Here is a 17,313-nt window from a genome sequence, read left to right as displayed (position 1 = left end):
GTTCGAGCGAAAGCAGTGAAAGATGGCCCAAGGGCTTGGATCCCTGCACCAATGTAGGAGACCCTGAAGAGGCTCCAGGCTTCTGACTTTGGATCGGCGCAGCTCCAGCCGTTGCAGCCATCTGGGGAGTGAATCAGTGGATGGAGGACCTCTCCCTCTCTCTCTTGTTGCCTCTGTAACTCCGTCTTTCAAGTACATAATACACTCCCCATCTTCTACCACTTTCCCAGGCCATAGCAGAGAGCTGGATTGGAAGTGGAGCAGCCGGGACTCAAACCGGCGCCTATATGGGATGCCGGCACTGCACCAGCCCCAACAAATAAATCTTTAAAAAAAAAAAAAAAAGAATTCCACAGGTAAGGCTATTCACCATCCCCGCTCCCTATTGCCATTTGCCAGTTGGCATCATTGCTCAGACCAGAGTACCTCTGAGCAAGGGAAACAAAACGAGGCCAGTTTATTTTGTAACTAAAGATTAGAAATAGCTTTGCAATCATCTCTTTTCCCAAGGCACATATAAACCATTCAACTGTGTATCCCCACCACTCTGCCAGGATTTAACTTGGTTCAAATGACAAAGCATAAACACCAATTGAGATGGAAAACAAAATCCTTTTCTTCTCAGGAGAATCAACTTAGTCTGTTGGCCTAATTATCTGAATCTGTGGCTCATCCCCCTGCAGGAAGTTCAGTCGATGAGAACTCAATTACAACATGGTTTGTAACCCCAGGACCCATAGAATGCAAGCCGGGTGAGGTAGATCAGATGCCCGAGGTAGATCAGCACTGTCCAGCAATGCTGGCGGACAACAAGTGTCCCAGCTTCCAGATTTGCATTCCACCCACAGCCCCCAGGTCTGCAGCACTTCATTCTCCAAGAGGGGCTTTTCTGGTTGTCATCCTCCTCACTTCTGACGGAGAATGCACCTAACTGCAGAATGGAAGTGAGTTTCCATTTCCGCCTGTAGCCCTCTCCTTAAGAGATCTGCCGACATGGCTGGATTCTTGCTAATCCTCCGGTGGGCTGCCCGCCCTCCGCACTGTGCCAATGGTCCCAAATGAGCTAGAAAGATAAATAGGGAGCCATTTCCCCGTTCAAATATTCAGCATGACATGATACCACTGTGGATAGCAAAGACTCTGGCTCCTCAGCTGATGGCAGAGATGTGTTCTGGGGATTTTGGAATGCTGGTTCCCTAGCCAAGGAGCACAACAATTCAGGAATGTGATGGCTGTTTTTAGTGGCTCGCACACTTAAGCATCAGGCCTGCTTGTCCCTATATCAACTCCAAATCTGCTTTAGTTGCCTAACTCTGGAAATCAAGGCATTGGGTGCATTTCTATATGCATTGGATTATATCTGATCTCTCTTCCAAGCAGCAGATAAAGCATTTCTCCTAAACAAATTGCCAACCTCTGGCCTGTCTATTGGGTGAACCTCAGCGATAGATGTTGTATTCCATTATCCCCTTCTCTACGCAAAAAAATTTATAAAGCTTCCTCTATGCACAAAGTGCTAAAGAAGAGACTAAAATCCAGAAAGAATGCCAAGAATTAGCTTCATGAGAAAGTGAATTTGTGGAATCCTCCTGTGTACTCATCATTATTGAGTTATCAAAGTCTCTTCTCAGCTAGCTGAAACAGTTACAATGTGTTCATTTTCACTTACGGGAACCATTCTCCCATTCTCCTATTCCTTTCATTAGATTAGCCATTCTCATTCAACAAGCATGTATTAAGTGGTCAGAGAGCGCTCCAGAGAACATGAATAACTGAACTGCATCCTTCAAGGTGAGGTAAGACTTGGACTGAAAAGTACATGGAATGCATTCTAGGAGAGGGGCTGGCATAAGCAGACAGGTGCAGAAAAGACAAATTAATACCATAAGGTGGAGCAGGTGAGATAGGTTTTAAGAACCCTGCAAGACTCTAAGTCCTCCCTGGAGAGTTTTGCTTTCTTTTAGGAATACAGAATAAGAAGAACCACCTTTGTGGTATCTCTCTCTCTCTCTCTCTCTCTCTCTCTCTCTCTCTCATCCACAAGCACACGTTTCTGCTTTTCCCTGCACACCTGACTTACCCTTTCCTGTCTGTAATTGTTTCTCAGCTTTTCTGGGTACCCGATTGCCCCCATAGCTCCTGACCATACAAGCCCCTAGTCCCAGGAAACATTAGGTTGGCTCAATGTAACCCATTTCCAACAATCACAAAAAGTAAGCCCATTGGCCCAGCTGGGCCAGGTCTCTACCCCCAGGTCACCAACTGTGGCTCGGGCAGTGTTGAGTAACACAAAAACAGCACTTCCAGTGGCAGACAGGTGAGCTTATTCTCAGAGGACCCATGGCTGTGGCCACTGACACCAGATGGAAACCCTCAATGCGAATTTTCTTGAAAGAGAGACTGAAGAGGATGCATCCTTTCAAGTACATGTTCTGACCGGTAAAGCAGCCTGGGTGGGCAGAAACCCTGTATGAGGTTCAGTGAGGGCCAAGCCAAATAGCAGAGCCCAGGACGTAAGGGGTCCTGAACCACGGGGCGCTGTGGAGGGAGCAGGGGTTGCTCTGCTCTGCCTCTCCGCTAACGCCAGGTGCTCTACCACTGTGAAGACAGACAAGACTCCAGGAGAAAGAACAAGATCAGGTATACAGCAGACAGGAAACGATGTGACAGCCTTGGCATCAGCGAATTTTCCACCAAGGGAGGGGTTTCAAAACTGTAGAAACAATCATGTTATGTGACATTTATGGAGATAATTGAAATATCCAATGGGAAATTAATCGGATGACCTGTATTTAGATATACACCTATATTAGATGGTCTTCCCTTCCAGCTCCCAAATGTGATGACTTCTCTCATCAGTCAAGTCCCACCTTAGAATATACATAAGAGGGATCACCACTGTGGCCTCTGATAGTGGTGTCTCACTTCAGAATGCTGGTTCAAGTCCAGGCTGCTCTGTTTCTAGTCTAGCTTCCTGCTTATGTGCCTGGGAAGGCAGTCGAAGAGGACCCAAGTGCTTGTGCCCCTGCCTTCCTCCCTGTTGGGAGACCAGCATGGAATTTCTGGCTCCTGGTTTCAACTTGCTCATGCCTGGCTGTTGTGGTCATTTGAGGAGTGAATCAGCAGATGAAAGGTATTTCTCTCTCTCTCTCAAATAAATAAATAACTCCCTTTTTTTTAAAAAAAAAAAAAGAATACATTTAACAAAGACTCTTTCAACCACAGTCCCTCAAGAAGGGCTCTTAACAATGAGAGGCAGGCAATCTGGGCGACCCAATACAGTTCAACATTTCTCAAACCCAGCTCCATGGAACATTAATGCCCATGGGATACTCACAGGTGTTCCACAAACATGGGACTTCATTGTTAAATAAAATGCTAGTTAAATAAAGCAAAATAGCTCCTTTGCCACAGGATATCTTAGAGCTTTTAGTACGTTAACATTTATTATGATCTCCAACAGGTAAAACACACTAAACAGTGTTTCCTAAATTTATCTGATCCCAGTGAAGGCTTAATGACATTACAGAGTACATTAAGTCCCATAAAACAAAAGTTTGAGAAATGCTGGTCTAGCTCTGTTGCCATCATCCATACACTTCTGAGAATGAACCAAAAACTACTGGACAATCCCCCCCCACCCCCCACAACAACAACAAAAAATGAGAAAGCATAAATGCACAAGAAACCTTGCACATAACTACAGTGACTCCATCCATGGATTCTCAGATTTTCCTAGACTGGAATTAATAAATCCCTATGCTAGATGATGTAAATTTCTAAATAATCTTTCAGTCATTTATGTCCAAGTGCCATAAAATGGAGGTCCAGGTCTCGCTTTTTGCACTGCTTGCATGAGCTGAACACAGCTCCCCCTGGACGTGACTTGATGCTACCCAGCGTATGCACCTGCCGAAAGAAAGCATGACTCCGGCACCTCTGCGACATCTCCCAGTTTATCTTGTCCCAGTGGGACTCACACAATGTCAAGGCTCCTTCCAAGCCAGAAGTCTTATTTAACTCGGCGAGTGAAGAGATATGTGAGAGAAATTTCACATCATTTTCAGACTAATTTTTAAGTTGTTTTAAACAAAAAAAATCTGAAGAACAAAATGTTAGTATTATTCCTCCACTCTGCAGATGTTCTGGAAAATCACTGTTTATAAGAACATAATCTTGGAGGAGGAGAAGCCCCTCCTCGTTTTTCACAAAAGGGTACTTCATGCTCCCAGTTCTGGTGTTCCCAGGAACATGAACTACGTGGGGACAGGTATAAGACTAATGAGTGAAGAGCAAAGAGTTCGTGGTGGAGAGTAAACAAGTTATCCACATCAGAGAAGATTATAAAACAGCACAGGTTAAAAAAAAAAAGAAGAAGAAAAGAAAAAAGAAAAAATAAGCTCATTGTTTCCAAATTATTTCAGTCCTATCGAAAGAAAGAATCTTTAAAATGAGGATTAAAAAGAGCTAGCTCCAATGCATGCATGTGGAGGCCAGATACATGACTTCTTGTGCATCTGTCATTAATTTTATAATTGAAGTTTATGAATATACCAGTTGAAAAACAAACGGTTTATAACAATGGAAATGATTTAGTTTTTATTTTTATCAAAGTTAGTACATGTTAATAATTCTTTCTCAGAGTAATAGTTGTTTGCACATTATAAGCACATGTCTTGTGCTTTCCTTATAAGGATATCCGATGGAAAACTTTTTTTCCCTTGGCCCCCTTATAGTCAGCATATTTCCGTTCGTATGAGAAGAAAGTAGTCATTTGAAGTCTATGGAGAAATGTCTGTTTGACTAACAGATGTCTAAGCTGGAGTAAGCAGGAAGTCTTACAGTTCTTTCCCAACACAAAGGCCCACTCACGATAAAAGAAAAGCCCAAACAGCTTGGGATAAATAAGGCAATTTCTATTCCAACGAACATCTGTCCCAAGCCAACCAGGAAGGTGGGACCAAGAAAAGCCCTAAGACCTCATAATTAAACACATTTTTCTTTCTCTAACCTCTTTCTTGCCCTTTCAGAAACGGTCTTCAACATTATTGAAAATGGACTAAAATACTGTTTTATTTCTTCTATCACCAATATGCTAATCTGGAATGTTTAAGAGCTGGCCTCTAACTAGAAGGAAGCAAGTTTGCTCAGAAAGGGAGGAACTCCATGAGCTGGAGATGAATTTACAGTCCCGATGTGTCTCACGCATTTCCTGAGCACCAGGGCAGACCATTCCCTGGTCCAGGTACTCTGCACACAGGGGTGTATGTGCAGGCATCCTCTATCGTGAAAGTGGTCAAGAGGTGAGTTAGTTTTGGCAAGCGATGAAACAAAATAGGATGATATGATACAAATGACTACTGGAGGGTGTGGGTGTGGGGGGGTCATGTGCAAGCAGACTCAGGAAGACAGAAGTGTAGCTCCCCTTCTGTGTATCTAGGGAAGAGTGTTCCAGAAAGAGCAGAGAGCAAGTGCCATGACCCTAAGGTGGACACAAGCTTGGTCTGTCCAAACAGTGACTCAATGCCCAATGCTCGAGCATAGTCAACAGGGAAAGTGTAAGGAGATAAGTCTGAGAGGAGGCCAAGAACAAACAGCCCAGAAATAACAGAAAAGGCAACCGTGGCCCCAAATACAATCAAACAGCATGCCAATGCACTAGCTGAGTGAACAAAGTAATTACCCAGAGTGCAGTACGAATTTCATATTTGTCGCTCTCCAAGAGTGGGTGCCCAGGCAAATGTTCCATTTTCGAATAAAGGGTAGACCAGACCTAACTCCATTAGCAGGAACTGTCCTCCTTTCTTGGCGTGATGGTTGTCCAGAAAGGGATTTCTTCCACTTTCTCAGGTGCAGCACCTCCTCTGCACCCGAAACCTGGTGCTCCCCATCACCACAGCAACAAGGAGAAGCAAGGTCTGGCCGGGCGGGATTGTTCCGGAGACCTGCCAGACCTCTGCATCACTTCCCAGTGTTTCTAGGTCCAGCTAAAAGTGGATTCACATGGTTCTTCCAAGATGAATCAGGGAATTCCGATACCACACTTCAGGTGACTGTGTTTTTCTAACCTTTTTGTAGCCCCTGAAACAATTACAATGAGACAAAATCCTCCCCCTCTACATCAGGCCATGCTCTGTTTCACGCCAAGTGGTAATCCCTGGAGACAAGAAAAGGTACTAGTTCAATAAGGAATAAAAAGAGACTCCTACCAAGGAGGTTTCTATAGTTTAAACAGAACACATATTTATATATAAACATAAGCAAGAAGCAGGCAATATGGGAAACAGTCTGATTCACCAGTCTACTTCAACTCTATCAATATATCTACATGATTTGTATAAACACATCAAAATTGTATCATTAAAAATTCCAAGGGAAGGTAGAATTAAAGGATCACAGGGAAAATTTTGAAATTCATGCATAGGCTTTTCATAATATGCACTTTCATGAAACTTAAAGCTCCTCATATGGATTTTATACATAATATATGTAATCATATATATAACATATATGGCTTATATGTATATAATGGTGTGTATATAACTCTTCACACAGGACTAAAAGTTGTGCAGTCACAGGGCTGTAAAAATGTTCCCCACTCCCCCGCCAAGAGTCAATGTATCTAAGGCCAGCCTTCCTTATCCAACTTATGAAGTAATGGTTTTTCCCACTACGTATTTCTTTTTTTAAAAAATATTTAATTATTTTCACCCACTTGAAAAGCAGAGTAACAAAGAGAGGGGGACAGATAGAGAAAGAAAGATCTTCAACCACTGGTTCACTTCCCCTAATATCTGCAACAGCCAGAGATGGGTCAGGCCACAGCCAGGAGCCCAGAACTCCATCCAAGTTTCCCACGTGGGTGTCAGGGCCCTAAGCACTTGAACCATCATCTGTTGCCTCCTAGGCTGCACTAGCAGAGAGCGGGGTCAGAAGCAGAGTGAGGCCGGTGCCGCGGCTCAATAAGCTAATCCTCTGCCTGTGGCGCCGGCACCCCGGGTTCTAGTCCCGGTCGGGGCACCGGATTCTGTCCCGGTTGCTCCTCTTCCAGGCCAGCTCTCTGCTGTGGCCCGGGAGTGCAGTGGAGGATGGCCCAAGTGCTTGGGCCCTGCACCCGCATGGGAGGCCAGAAGAAGCACCTGGCTCCTGGCTTCGGATCGGCGTAGTGCACCGGCTGCAGCACGCCGGCCGTAGCGGCCATTTGGGGGGTGAACCAACGGCAAAAGGAAGACCTTTCTCTCTGTCTCTCTCACTGTCTAACTCTGCCTGTCCAAAAAAAAAGAAGAAGAAAAGAAGCAGCAGCAGCAGAAGCAGAAGCAGAATGTCTGGGACTCACACCAGCCCTACAGCATGGGATGTGGGAGTCCCACGCAACAGCCTGACTCACTGTACCACAAGGTCTGACTCCTCCACTCCATTTCTTCAATTGCTTACATGTCGATATCACACTCACTTCCATTCATAAACAAAAAACACCACATTCTCTTCAGCTTGTCTGCTGCCATTCCTGTTCCATCGTCTGTTCCCACCTATGTTTCTCATTCTAGGTAGATATAAGTAGAATTTAGAGAACAGTAGCCCTGCCTGCTTATCACAAATGAGTTGATGTCTTCTTACATTACTTTGACATTGTTGACCTTTTTGTATTCAAAAGTAGTTCAAAATAATATTCTGGCATTTGGTTTATTCAAGTTGAAGAAATCAAGTTAACTACCTTTTGAACAGAGGATGATGCTTATATGTTACTCAAGTTGTTTGTTCTTTCTTTATTGACTAAGTATTATTTAGAAATGGAGCAAAGAAATTTTCTCTACATTGGCTATTAGTAGATGTAAACCTGTAAGAACCTGTTTTATGATTTTTCCATTTCAGTCTTTACCATTAGATTTACTCCTTTTTCCAAAAATGTAACAATAAAGTTGGCTCTGATCTCACTTCTATGACTTCACATTGTCATATTTCATTTTTTTACTTGACTTTGTACTCTTTTTTAACTTTTATTTAAAAATATAAATTTCCAAAGTATAGCTTTTGGATTATAGTGGCCTTCCCCCGACCCCATAACCTCCCTCCCATCTCCCACTCCCTCTCCCATCCCGTTCACATCAAGATTCATTTTCAATTATCTTTATATACAGAAGATCAATTTAATATATATTAAGTAAAGATTTCAACAGTTTGCACCTACACAGAAACACAAAGTGTAAAGTACTGTTTGAGTACTAGTTATACTGTTAATTCACATAGTACAACACATTAAGGACAGAGGTCCTACATGGGGAGTAAGTGCACAGTGACTCCTGTTGTTGATTTAACAATTGACACTCTTGTTTATGGCGTCAGTAATTACCCGAGGCTCTTGTCATGAGTTGCCAAGGCTATGGAAGCCTCTTGAGTTTGCCAACTCCAATCTTATTTAGACAAGGTCATAGTCAAAGTGGAAGCTCTCTCCTCCCTTCAGGGAAAGGTACCTCCTTCTTTGATGGCCCGTTCTTTCCACTGGGATCTCACTGGCAGAGCTCTTTCATATAGGTGTGTGGTTGTTTTTTTTTTTTTTTTTTTTGCCAGAGTGTTTTGGCTTTCCATGCCTGAAATACCCTCATGGGCTCTTCAGCCAGCCTGATTCCAATGCCTTAAGGGCTGATTCTGAGGCCAGAGTGCTGTTTAGGACATCTGCCATTCTATGAGTCTGCTGTGTATCCCACTTCCCATGTTGGATCGTTCTCTCCCTTTTTTATTCTATCAGTTAGTATTCGCAGACACTAGTCTTGTTTATGTGATCCCTTTGACTCTTAGTCCTATCATTATGATCAATTGTGAACTGAAACTGATCACTTTTACTAGTGAGTTGGCATTGGTACATGCCACCTTGATGGATTGAATTGGAATCCCCTGGCATGTTTCTAATTCTACCATTTGGGGCAAGTCCAATTGAGCATGTGCCAAACTGTACATCTCCTCCCTCTCTTATTCCCACTGTTATACTTAACAGGGATCACTTTTCAGTTAAATTTAAACACCTAAGAATAATTGTGTGTAATTACAGAGTTCAACCAATAGTATTAAGTAGAACAACAAAAAAAGATTTATTTATTTATTTAAAAGGCAGAGCTAGAGAGAGGCAGAGGCAGAGGCAGAGAGAAAGGTCTTCCATCTGCTGGTTCACTCCCCAGATGGCCATAATGGCTGGAGCTAAGCCAATCCAAAGCCAGGAGCCAGGAACTTCTTCTGGGTTTCCTACACGGATATAGAGGCCCAAAGACTTGGGCCATCTTCTACTGCTTTCCCAGGCCATAGCAGGGAGCTGGATCAGAAGTAGAACAGCCAGGACTCAAACTGGCACCTATAGGGGATGCCAGCACTGCAGGTGGCAGCTTTACCTGCTGTGCCACAGTGCTGGCCCCCACATCATCATATTTATACAACATGTATATGCATAGGCAAAGTACTTCAAAAACATTGTAAAGGGTGGGCATTTGGCATAGCAGTTAAGTCACTAGTTGTGATGTCCATATCCTGTATCAGAGTGCCTGATTCAAGACCCAGCTACTTGACTTCTGATCCAATTTCCTGCTAATGCACATTCTGGGAAGGCAAGAAATTATGGCTCAAGTACTTGGGTTCCTGTGGGAACCCCAGATTGAGGTCTTGGCTCCTGGCTTCAGCCTGGCCCAGCCCTGCTATTGTGAGCATTTGGAGAATGAAACAGAGGATGAAGGATCTGTGGTTGTTATATGTATGTGTGTGTGTGTGTGTGTGTGCTTGCCTTACAAATAAAATAAATGTTTTTAAATGATGTGAAAAGTTAAAATATGCATTTTCCATTAACTTTGTAAATACCTTGTGTGTGTGTGTGTGTGTGTGTGTGTGTGTGTGTTGGGTCAGGGAGAGATTATCCCTCCCCCTTAAATATAAGGGGACTTAAACAATATCTGAGGTGGCCAACTAAATTTTTTAATCATGCAAACATACTTGAAACATGAGCAACTCTTGCTTTCTATCTTGCATTCATTTCCCAGTCTGTTTTTTTTTTTTTTAGTAAGTCTCTTTAATGATACTTTTGACAGTGTGAGTGATGTTGGAGAAGTGAAGAAGCATTTGATGAGTCACAGGATGGTGCTTCCTGGACCCCAGCTATTAGAGAGACCAAACCACTGCGGACAGTCTTCAGGACCGCCAACTCCACATATGAGCTCTGGAATCACTGACTTATAACTGAAAGCCTCCCATTAGCAGCTGGCACTATTTCTCAACATAAAATTAAATTCACAGTTAATTGGCTTGTCATTATCTTTTAAACAAACAGATGAATTTCTCATGTATCAGGTTTTCTTGCAAAATTGCTCTTTTTAAGGCCCTATAACAAAGTTCCCTTAATATTTTCAATAAGCTGTAAGTCAAAATCATTGTATGAAACAAAAGCCTCTTTAAACCTTTGTTCTGAATAAATACTACACAAGTAATGGTAAATTAATGTGAATAGAGAAAAGCAAGCAAGCAAACAAACAAACAAAACCCTGTGGCCATGAAGAGAACTGCCACAAAGCAGTATGTATGGGAAAGCCCCAGCCATGTAGCAGTAAACTTGAGCTTCAGCTTGGTCACATCTGTAATTCCAGGGAGCAGTTGCCATGTGTCTTTCCAACTGAAAAAGGCAAGAGACAACTGGCCACCATATGCTTTCACAAAGAAATTGTAAACAGGTTACTCATGTTGGCCACATACTGAGGATATACACATGAGCGCCCCGGGAATGGACTTGGCCCAAAGTTTCCTTCAGTTAGAAAGCTTCAGGCATCACGATATTCCCATGTGTCCACTGTAGAATGAAACAGATAACAGCTTTTACCCTGAAGGCTGTTTTGTACTAAGAATGAGGTTGGGCAATGTGCAGCTCAGGCAACTGTCCAGGGAGGTCTTGTGGCTTATCCATACTCATATGTATATAAAAGGTGCATGTGAACCATGGAATAGAAAATTCTAGAGACACATATTACTCTCCAAATCACAATATATAGAAATACACACATATGGCCAAACAAGTCAAGAAATCTCTAAGGTTACAAACAACAAAGTGCTAATTCTTGTTATCAAGATGGCTTCTTTTCCCTTTGCTCAGGCTGAGGTTTACTAAGATAGAGACCAAAAGGGCCTGATTCTTTGGGGGGACAGCTCTGAGTAAGGGGCGAGAAGGAGAAGGAGAAGAGAGAGACTGCTTTCATCCTCTTCTGTCTTCAACATCAGCAAGAAGGGGAAAGACAATTTTTGAGGGTATCATTTTGTCTACCTCGGCTAAACGTAGCAGGAAAACTAAGAAGGGTTTAGACAGACACTTCAACTGCTTTCTTGGTGTCTGTGTCCTGTCTTCCCAAGAAATTCAGACCGGACAGCAGTTAGAAACTGAGAAGGATCTGGGGACATACAGCAACAATTTTATCATTCAGACATGAATGCATCCATCCACTCAGCCAGTCATCCATTCACATAACGTCAGCTGAGGTCCGGCAGGATGTAGGTATTGAGAAGACAGAAAGAGGGTTGGAACAAAAATCTTACCATCAAATATAGAAGTAGAGGTAAGGAAGTAACGACTAATTATAACACAAAAAATAACAATGATAAAAGATCAAAAGGAAGGTACAAATAAAACACTATGAAGACTTCTTAAGCAGAAGAGACAGCTTCTAGCTCAGGGGAAGTGATGGACCATGGTCTTATGGAGGAGGCTACCTTCAGACAAACCTTGAAGTAAGCAGAGATGGGGTTGTAAAAATTCACAAACACATGCGCATTCACACACATGGTGTCTATAAAGGAAGGAAAGGTAAGAGGCAGTTGGGAAAGTCTTCATTCGCTTCTTATTTCCAGGAAATTACACTAGGTTCTAGTGAAAAAAGATAAATAACAACCCCTTTCTACCTCCATCCCCATCCACCAATGATACAGCACCTAGCCCTGTGCAGGAAACAAACAGCAAACAAGTGATTTATTCTACTATCAAATTCAGAAAAGTTCTGAGTGTCCATAGCAAATAATGGCAGGGCTGTCACTGGACACACACAATGTCCCTAGATTCCCCAGGGACCTACCCTTTGTAGGGGAGACTCAAATGCTGCCTGGGACAACCCATACAAATGTTTTAGGTATGGGAGTGATACCTGAGACGTAAAAGACTGTTACTTTAGAGCTTGTGTTAACTCCCAAGCCTCTACTAAAAAAATAATCAGCATCTTCAAAGAAACTCTCAAGAGCCGTGAATGACATATCAAAAGAAGTGTTTGATGAGTTACAGAATGGCAGTTAGCGCTCCTGGATACTAGCCGTTAGGAAAAAAGACTGAACTACTAGCTCACAGTCTTCAAGACCACCGACTCCTGATGGACCAACTCCCTAGCATAGGAATAGAGCTCTGGAGTAGCTAACTTGCCATTAAGTGCTTCCAATTAGCAACTGATAATGTTTAAAATGTGTGAGAACTGGCGTATTCACCTTAGCCCCCATGCTCCAGGGAGCCCCACCTCCCACTGGGCATTTACTCAAGAGGGTACAAGCAGCGGATGCAGGGGGAGCTCCTGCAGCTGGTCATTAGATGATCTGCCTCCCCGTACACTCTCTCTCGCTCCTGCACCAAGACAGAGCAATGGTATCATCGTATCTCTTCCCAACTCCCTAGAATTGCATTCCCCGCACAGACTTCTTTATCTTTTCAAATGCCCTCACTGCTCCTCCTTCTCTACGTTTCAAGAATACAACTGTTGTGACAGGGTGTTCATATAACACAGATGTCCCTCAGTGATAGCCCGGGTTTGGTTCTGGGGACCTCCAAGGATACCAAAACCCCTGGATGATTAAATCTCTTCTATAAAATTACACAGTATTTGCATATAATCTACACATATTCTCCTGTATACTTTAAATCATCTCTAGAGTACTTACAATATGTAACACAATGTAAATGCTATGTAAGTAGCTGTTATATGCTATCATTCAGAGAATGATGACAAGAAAGAAATGTGTACATGTTCAATATACATGCAACATCTTCCCACAACTGATTTCACTCTGTCATTGGTTGAACTCACCAGTACAGAATCTGTGACTATGGATGGCCAATTTTAAGTTTGAACTTGACCTCATGCCTCAGGTCTTGCTCAAACGCATCCCAGCCTCTGCCTCCTCCAAACCACACCATTCTGTCTTTTGGAGACCCACGCTTGATACAAACTCTTATTTTGCCCTTCAAAGTGAATTTCGGAGCCCTGGTGCTCACCGCTCAGCTCCTGAGTACCACATCAGCTGACTCAGGGCATCACAGCTGGGAAATCCTTCTGTTAACCAGTATCCACAGATAGGTAAGCACTTATGATGAACAATTTAAGCACTGCTAAAATTGGTAACCTTGTTTGGTCATCGGAGCTTCTGTGGGCAGCAAACAAAGCTGCTGTCATTTATCTATGAGGCACTGGTTTGTTAGTGACCAGTGTTTATATTATGGGAGACAGTGTTTTTACGTTGAAATTTAATTCATCCTTTTTATGTTATTATGATAGAGGGGAAAGAAAGAAAGAGAAGGCATAAAGCACGTGGCCAGTATTGAGATAATGAATAGTAGGTCAATGTTTCATCTGTATTTTAAAATAGTTGTGGTCTTGTCCATACAGAAGGAAATATTTCACATCAAACATTACAGGTTCCAAAATTCAGTGTAAGTTCCTACATTCCAGGGAGAAGTAGGAAGAGGAAAACCAAAACAAAATGCTCCAATATAATTAACAGGGATAAGGAGGAGATTGTTTCGCAAGCCCAACACAGTAGACAGCAAAGCTCCCAGTAATGAGAAGGGTGACAGACTGTTACCTATTTCTATATGCTGTCTTCAGATCACATCTCTCAGCACTTTTCCCATGAATACACAGGATGACAACGTTGCAGACTGAGATTTGGGGCCCCGTTGATCATAGCTTCAAGGATTCATATTGCATTCCCTTCTCTCACGATAACTCTAGCCCTGGCCATGTGATGAGCTTTGACAAGCGTTATCAGGCCCTTCACAACAGGGCTTGTCCTCAGGAAATGTAAAAGCAACCAAACCACCATGCTGTCCATAAGCCCAAGCAGCTACGTGCAGAGTTGCACAGGAAGGAGACGAGAGAACGGGGCCTTGCAGCCCACTTGAACTCTCAACCCAAGGCCAGTATACACTGCCAGCCACAGAAATGAGGATATATTGGAGTTGCCAGCTGCGACAGGGTCCCTACTGACACCTTCTGAAGCAGAACACTCAAAAAAACAGACTGATGAGCAACTATACATCACAGCTGACAATAAGCCACTAACTACTGGGGTCACTTGTCATGGAGCAATCGATAACTGTAAGCATCAGGGAGTGAAAACCAGAATCCACACTTTGCTCAGTGAGCTCAAAACCAGGCCTGGTGTAGTGCTGACTCTGAGTCTCCTAAGAGCTGAGGTCTTGGTCCCAGTGGTTTTCCACCTGGCTGGTCACCAGAATCACCTTCGGAGCTTTCTCAAAGTGCGCATAAGTTGGGTCCACCTTAGAAATTCAGATTCTTAAATAGTCAGGAGAACTAGGCAACTTCTCAGTCAAAAGTTCCACTGGTGCGACCCTAATGTGAGAGCTGCCGGAAGGGTCCGAATGGGCAGGACTCAGTTGGCTTAAAGTGGACAATATCACAAATGACCCCACGCTCACCTTCAACACAGGGCAGCATCTCACCAAGAATCTGTCATCATCAGGCTGTTTTATGGAGCAATTCTGTGCTCAGGGCTCCATAAGGAAAATGAAATAGTGCTGGGATACTTTTCCAAGCCTTTGCTGGGGGTAGGGGTGGGGAATCAACTCCATACACTTTAATCACTCAAATGTCCTCAAAGTCAAGCTGAGCACAGAAACCTCGAGTAAAGAGTTGAGGGGGTGCTGGTGCTATGGAGTAGTGGGTAAAGCTGCCACCTGCAGTGCCGGCATCTCATATGGGCACTGGTTCGAGTCCCCCCTCTGCTCCACTTCTGATCCAGCTCTCTGCTATGGCCTGAGAAAGCAGTAGAAGATGGCCCAAGTCCTTGGTCCCCTGCACCCATGTGGAAAGATCCAGAGGAAGCGCCTGGCTTTGGATCAGTGCAGCTCCAGACGTTGCAACCAATTGGGGAGTGAACCAGTGGATGGAAGACCCCCCCCCCCTCTCTCTAACTCTTTCAAATAAATAAATAAAATCTTAAAAAAAAAAAAAAAGAGGCCGGCACCGTGGTTCCATAGGCTAATCCTCCACCTGCGGCACTGGCACACCAGGTTCTAGTTCCGGTCGGGGTGCCGGATTCTGTCCCGGTTGCCCCTCTTCCAGGCCAGCTCTCTGCTGTGGCCCAGGAATGCAGTGGAGGATGGCCCAAGTGCTTGGGCCCTGCACCCGCATGGGAGACCAGGAGAAGCACCTGGCTCCTGGCTTCAGATCAGCGCAATGTGCCGGCCGCGGCGGCCACTGGGGGGTGAACCAACGGAAAAAGAAGACCTTTCTCTCTGTCTCTCTCACTGTCCACTCTGCCTGTAAAAAAAAAAAAAAAAGAGTTGAAGGGAGAAGCACGTAACAGGAGCAGAGGAGTAAAGGAAGCAGGGCATCATGGGATTGCTCCTTCTGTCCACCCTGGCTTCCTTCCGGTTAGAGGACAGGGAGAGACTGTGCAACTGTATACATAATACTGGGCAAGGGTGAGGTGGGCTGGGGGAGTGGGGGTTGGGGGTGGCCCATTTTCCTCATCTGCTCAGCATAAGCCTGTGGGGAAACATGCTGACTTTCAAGAATATCAATGAAAGACAAACATCAGGATAGCAGGCACGGAAGCTATGAGGGCCAGCTGGTCCCTCCAACAGGTCCATTCCCCCCGCCACAGTCAACCTTGCAGAACCTGGACATATGTTTATTAAGAGGAGAGAAGGGCTGTTTTATGTGTGATGGCAGCAGTAGGATGAGTAGGAAATCTCCAAAGGGAGGGCAATTTTAGGGGTCAAGACCCCCTCTCAATGTCTTCCAGTGACAATTTCAGAGAATCCAGATAGACGACTTCCTCTAAACAAGAAGACAAGGATGTCTGAAGACATGGGAAAGAGTACGAGGATGCTTCCTCTCTCCTCCCTGTTTGGACATGTGCTAACCCCGCTTGGTTCTCTTTGTTGGAAATGAATGAAAACATTGCAAATAGCCTGGAGCATAAATGGGGAGTTTACTGGCTCATTAAAGGCACAATCTGAGGCTATGCCAGTCTCTGTCATGGCTGGATCCCGGTGCTCCAGCACCTTTTCATGACGCTGCCTCTGTGTGTCTTGATTCCACTCTTCTCTTTGCAGGCTCCGCTCTCGGGCAGGCTCCCAGAATAGAGGGGCAAGATGGAAGCCACACCTTCCAGGCCCGTTTCCTACCCTCTTGACAACCTTCTTTATCCAACTACTTCTAAGAACTGAGTCTTCTTCACTCTGCTTGAGTCACACACCTATCCCTGGGCACTGTCCAGGAAAATGTACTTTCCTGGGTGGCCACGCCTAGAGCGTAGACAGTCAGCTCCAACCACGCTAGATGGTCTGACAGTGGGAGAGCGGCAGTTCCCCGAGGGGAAAAAAATCAAGAGTTATTTGTGTTCTGTGTGAGTGTGTGTGTGTGTGTGTGTGTTTTACTACAAATAGGGTGGACGGAGACTGTCCAGGTAAACCTCACTCTGTGACTTTAAGCAGAGCTCCAAGCCACTAGGAGAAGAGCTTCCTCATTTTTGAAGAGGAGGTTCTGGGTTCTGAAAGGGTGATGGGGTGGGGGGCGCCCTGCCTGCTTGTTGGGGCCCACAGATGCCTGCTTTGTGCTCTCCATGGCAACGCCTCCCCAGCATCCGTGGGTCATCTGTCAGCTGAATGGGGCTCCGCAGTCAAGCCCATCCCCAAAGGCTCAGAACACGGCAGTTCAGCTTCAACTCTGTTTCTTCTGATGGCGTGAGTCAGTCGAAACTCGAGGATTTGTGGTCTCGGCTCCTCCACTGGCTCGTTGCTATGTACCCAGACAGTGTTAAATAACTGTTAAATCTCTCCGTCTCTCTCAAGTGAAAAAAAAGTTTCAAAGTCCAAGATTCTTCAAAATGACATTCTACCAGAATGAAAGGCATCACAAAGCTACAGTCATCTCTCTCACAAGTGTTCGCACCTGAGCCAAGCCACAGTGCATGCTAGACAATAAAAAAGAAGAATGCAAATGTTATTGATTTTACCACCTTGGACTCTTTCTCAGATCTGTGAAAAATGTTTAACAATGAATAACTTTT

The 17,313-nt window shown here is 44.3% G+C and overlaps 1 protein-coding gene across 7 annotated transcripts in view; it reads right to left on the bottom strand.

The window, feature by feature from the left end:
- The window catches only part of LOC103351297 (uncharacterized), a 260,758-nt gene that overhangs the window by 170,611 nt on the left and 72,834 nt on the right, over positions 1–17,313 (bottom strand). Inside the window, exon 6 of one of the 7 annotated variants that reach the window (XR_007910249.2) lies at positions 8,194–17,217. The exons of the other annotated variants lie outside the window; for them this stretch is intronic. The gene's annotated coding sequence lies outside the window, so the exon portion shown is untranslated. Of the gene's footprint in view, positions 1–8,193; positions 17,218–17,313 lie in introns of those variants that run through there. 7 annotated transcript variants of the gene reach the window in all.

The sequence above is a fragment of the Oryctolagus cuniculus genome, chromosome 12 (assembly GCF_964237555.1).
Source record: "Oryctolagus cuniculus chromosome 12, mOryCun1.1, whole genome shotgun sequence".
Taxonomy (NCBI): Eukaryota; Metazoa; Chordata; class Mammalia; order Lagomorpha; family Leporidae; genus Oryctolagus; species Oryctolagus cuniculus.
This window is presented reverse-complemented; position numbering and strand designations above follow the sequence as displayed.